Genomic DNA, 5288 nt, shown 5'->3' with positions numbered 1-5288 from the left:
CTCTGAAGTGTAGGAGGTCTGAGTTGTGTCTTCCCTCTTCCAGCTCTGTTTGTTTGGCTCAAACCTAATTTTCCCAGTGTGCCCTTGAATCACTCCCACAAAATACTGACAGTCCTATGACGCCCGAAGATAAACTGCTCTAAATCATAAGTTATCTATGGGAATGTGACTCCAGTGCAACAGTGCCAAATAAAATCAGCACCCCATTTTGTGCAAAGAAATCCTGCCTTTGCTGAGCTGCAAAGGTGAACCTAGAAACCTTACAGGCAGTGTATTCATCCCCATTCATCAACAAATAACCAATTTTCTCCTCACTGCTTAAAAGGAAACTATCTGGGGAACTCCTTTGAGAAATCTACTCCAGGAGAATTATACAAGAAAATAATGAAGTGGACAATATTTTCCACTTCTCCCTGGCCACAGAGACACAAACAATGACTCACAGGCATTCTGACAGCTCTCCTGTCCAGACAGGTGTAGTACCATAGCCCATCATCCCAGCCTGTGTAGCCAATGGCCAGTAAAGATGGGAGTTGTAGTCTAGCCTTATGAGAAGACCCACCCCTGATTGTTAGCATCCTAAGAAGCAGTTCTTGCATTGCACATCCTGAGGCACTGAGGATTACAGAGATGCCTATAGGGTGAATTCTACTGCTTGCCAGCAACTGTGCAACTGTTCAAAAAACAGATTGAACAAAAAGTGATGAACTCAGGGACCTTAATTGTCCTTAATTGTCAGCTCCAGCAATCCCAGACAGCAGTTGTTGAGCAAGAAGAAAAGCTTTTATAGCCCATGTTGCATCACACATGTAATCATCCATACTTTGCATTAATTAATTAATTTGCTGGTTACATGTAAACACATATATAGAATCCTGACAGGCATTCTGAATACGTTTTGAGGGGGAGTGATTTGGAGAAGGATGGTGGCATACTCCCCAACATTACTCTGATGAAAATAGGGACGACCCAGTCCATAATGGTAATTTTACTATTTATACCCCACACATCTCACTGGGTTGCCCCAACCACTCTGGGCAGCTTCTAACATATATAAAAACATAATAAAACATTTAAAAACTGACAGATTAATGTTTTTACTTTGTTTTTGTTTTATTACATTGTACTTTAGACTCCCCTTATCTTCTCTATGAGATGAGGAGGGGATTGTTTTGTTCTATTAAAATTGTATTGATAACGCCTGCCGGGAACGATGCCTCAGGAAGATTTTGGGCATCACACAGCAGGACAGAGTCCCAAGCAAAGATGTGCTGTCCCAAGCCCACAGCATGTTCACACTCCTGTCTCAGGGATGTCTACACTGGCTTGGTCACACCCACAGAATGGAAAATGGCAGGATTCACAAGGCCTGTTGGTAGATCAGTTTTGTACATCAAAGGTGTCTGCAAACATGACATGAAGGCTGGCAACATGAACCCCATGTGGGAATCCCTTGCAGACAACTGCAGCACCTGGAGACAATCAGGTCTTGTATCCACTGCAATGACCAGAGGAGGAAAGACAGCTGGGAGGAGTGCAGACAGAAAAAACACCATGATACACATGCATCAGCTCAGCTGGACACCTTCATCTGCCCCAGCTGTAACCAAACATGTCTCTTCTGTATTGGTCTCTACAGCCACAGGCACTATAACTCTTGGATAGTTTGACTTTGCCCTTGAAGGCATCCCGAGACAGATAGATAACAGTCAGTTCATAACATCTGGAAGGTACCACATTGGCTACTCCAGTTTAATGACTGGCAAAACATCCATATAATTTTGTTAGCCCTTATATATTCAGATTATGCTGAGTGTGGCAAAGAGATATCAATTTTATTTTGATATCTCTTTTATACTCAGCCCATGTTAAAAAGAGCAATTATAAACTAACATTTTTCCTCTCAATTTTTAAATTCAAATACAGACTGAAACAATATTTAATGTACTAGTTTCAGCAAGAATATTGGGTGCACAGAGTTGGAGATGAAAGATAATTGTTTCAAAGTACTGATTAATGAATACAAGTTGGCATACAAGTTGATTTATTGAAACTAACAACTTGCCTGAGGTTTAGAATGGTAAATTTAAGATGGTTCCTCAATTTCTTGTACAGTGTTGTGGGTTTAAGGAATGTTTAGCAGTTACACAAGTGTTCTCTGGTCCATGATCTGAAGAAAAACAGGATATATATATATATATATATATATATATATATATATATATATTTCATTTGTTTGAGTGCAGTTGCAGTATTTGATCTTGTTGACTTTGGAGGTGGTTATTTTTCAACATGTATATTGTGCTTCTGTTTTTTTCTTGTTTCTTATCCTTTACATTAATAAATTATATTTTAAAAGGCAACTTTGAGTCTGCCTTGGTGAGCAGCTTCAGCCCCACGACATGCCCAGTAAAAAGGCTCAGGGAGCAAACAAGAGAAAGTACTTCTGTCTTGGATCTGGAGAGTTACTGTCACTCGGACTGGATCAGGGATAGGGATGGGGTAGAAATTTGATTCAGTCTGCATTTAAAGGCAAGCTTACCTAATTAACAGTTTGCAAAACCATTCGCAAATCAAATCCAACCATTTGTACTTCTCGAATTTTGTAACAGTTCTCCAGTGGCACTTATCACCTGTAGTAGCATGCTTGGCCAACACTGGAAACTTTGGAGTTTACCATGAAAAGGGAGGGTTAGAAAAAATATGGGACATGGCTCTGCCTGAGTGTTTGGTGCATCAATATCATGAAATCAAGATACACTATGTCCACAGCATTTCCCTGATCCACCAAGTTTGTAATTCCATCAAAAAAAGAAATCAGAGTGGTCTGGCATGACTTATTTTTGAAGCTGCCTTATTCTGAGTCAGACCACTTCATGTAATCCAGTATTGCTACTTATTCCGTCCCATGGCTGCTCTCCAGGATTTGGGGCACCTCGCACAAGCAAAGCTTTTGACCTAGGCTCTCATCCCTCCCCAATATTGTTAAAAAAACAAGGATATAATAAATCATGTAATTCTCACTTGGTTTGTGAAGCCCAGATTTTTTTTGGGGGGGGGGGAATGCATGCTTGGGGCGGGCTGTGCCATTCATGGATATTCTGTGCCTCTTCTCTGAATGTTCAGCTTTATATTTTTAAAAAAGCCAGTCCCTAATGCCTGAAAAGATAAAGGAGGTTAGGTATGTGAAGGCCATATTCTACCCAAATTCTGAGAAAATTATAACAACCCAGCACCTACTTACCCCTTTTCTGGCCAACGGCTGCAAAGACATTGCCATAAGACACATTCATAGACACTTATTTTTTAAGTAGTCTATTGTATGCTATATAGTAATTAATACAAATAAATAAGAATATAAGGTGAGCCTCCTAGATCAGGCTAGTGGCCCATCTAGTCCAGCATCTTGTTCTCACAGTGGCCAGTCTGCAGTTCCCAGCATCTGGTATTCAAAGGCACACTGCCTCCAAAATTGGAGGGAGAACACAGCCATTGACAGCCTTATCCTCCATGAATTTGTCTGATTGTCCTGTGGCAGTGAGTTCCATAGATTAACTCTGCACTGAAGAAGTACTTTATTTTATCTATGCTAAATCTTTCAACATTCAGCTTCTTTTAGATACAGTATCCAGAATAGCACAGAAGGGTCTCTATTTAACTTTTGGCTGTTTTGCATCAAGTTTTCACCACCCATCCCTGCCTCACCCCTTCCCACTGTACACATAAGCCCCCTTAAATACAAAATTGGAGGCCCCAAATGATAGCATGGAAGTGAGTAAATATGTTATGAATTTGAAACCGGATGAGTAGTTGTGAAATACAATAAGAAATTTCCCTCTGCTTAGTGAAACTTCAAGGCAACATTGTGGTGTAGGTTATTGTGCGATGTTGCAGTTTTTGCAGGTTTGCTTGGGGGGGTTTGGTTTATATAACAATGTTTTTTCTTTATAAATGGAGGCTTCAACTCCCCCCCCCCCCCTGTTTAGGGAAGTTTTTGATGTTTAATGCTGTATTGTTTTAATATTTGTTTGGGAGCCGCCCAGAGTGGCTGGGAAGCCCAGCCAGATGGGTGGGGTACAAATAAATAATAATAATTAGGAGCAGGAATTCCTCAGTTGTGGTGCTACCATTAAAAAGTACAGTCCCTGCTACCTGCGAGTCTAGGGCAGGGGAGCTCAAACTACGGTCCGTGTGCCAGATCTGGCCCGCCAGGGTCCTGGACCAGGCCTGCCTGGCAATTGCAGAACCCACCGCATCCCCCCCATTATCCTTTTCCCAAGGGGAGGCTCTAAGTGATCGCTTGGAGCGCACAAAAAGGGAAGTGGCAAAAGGAGCAACAATTCTGTCCCCAGCATTCCAGAAGGTTCCTCGGCATTCCGAAAGGCTTTTACAATGTTATAATGATATTGTTCTTGGTGTGTTGGCCTCCTGGGCTCCTTTGGCAGGAAGGGGCCAGCAGGGCTCATGAGGCAAGGTGAGGTGACCTCCTCAGGTGGCAGGATCCACAGGGGCAGCAGATTCTGATGTAGATCTTTATTACCCCCTTGTTCCTCGTGCAGATCTTCACATGCCCCATCTTTGCTACGTTAATAGCATTGTAATCATTAATAAATTTATTATACTAGCCAAAGGTCATGACAAATCCATGCAATCAGTTTAAAATAAACTTAAAGAGCTGCAAATACAAACAGTGACCACATACTGTGAGATAACTGACAACAGGGATACAGAGAACACAAACATTTTGGACCTAGAAGGATTTAACAATGCTTTTGGATGGCATGCATATTTGTGGTACGACAAGGTTAGAGTACACAAAGGATTTAAAAACCATATTGTCAGGAAAGCATTGTTTAATGTTTGGATAAGATACAAAGACTTCCTGGAAAATAAAACCCCAAGGTGGTTGTCACCAATGGAAGCGAAAGCTTTTAAAAGACTCAATATGGAGTCCAAATGGCCAAAATATTGGGAAATTTTGGAACAAGAGGGAGATAGATTGAAATTGCAGTTTTGAGAAACTAAAAAACAAAATGCGAGACTGGCTTCATTATTATCAGATAATGGAGGCGTACAAATTGGACAAGAAAATTGGATTCCAGGTGGAAAAATCGAAATTAGAAACAGAATTGTTAGAACCCAAAACTAAGACTTTGTCAAAGATGTATAACTTGCTGCTGAAATGGAACACTCAGGATGAAACGGTGAAGTCTGCTATGATTAAATGGGCACAGGATGTTGGACATAATATTATGTTTTCTGACTGGGAACAGTTATGGACCACCGGT

General features: G+C 41.1%; 1 long non-coding RNA gene across 1 annotated transcript; it reads right to left on the bottom strand.

Moving 5' to 3' along the window:
- Positions 1-2027: 2027 nt before the first annotated feature.
- LOC310840108 lies at positions 2028-3964 on the bottom strand. Its single transcript, XR_014561808.1, has 2 exons — positions 3025-3964; positions 2028-2170 (listed from the first exon to the last, which is right to left on the bottom strand). It is a non-coding gene; the product is annotated as an uncharacterized lncRNA (long non-coding RNA).
- Between the last annotated feature and the right edge of the window lie 1324 nt (positions 3965-5288).

This window comes from Podarcis gaigeae, assembly GCF_964106915.1.
Source record: "Podarcis gaigeae genome assembly, chromosome: 2".
Taxonomy (NCBI): domain Eukaryota; kingdom Metazoa; phylum Chordata; class Lepidosauria; order Squamata; family Lacertidae; genus Podarcis; species Podarcis gaigeae.
The sequence above is the reverse complement of the archived record's forward strand: the minus strand, read 5'-3'. Positions and strand labels throughout refer to the sequence as shown.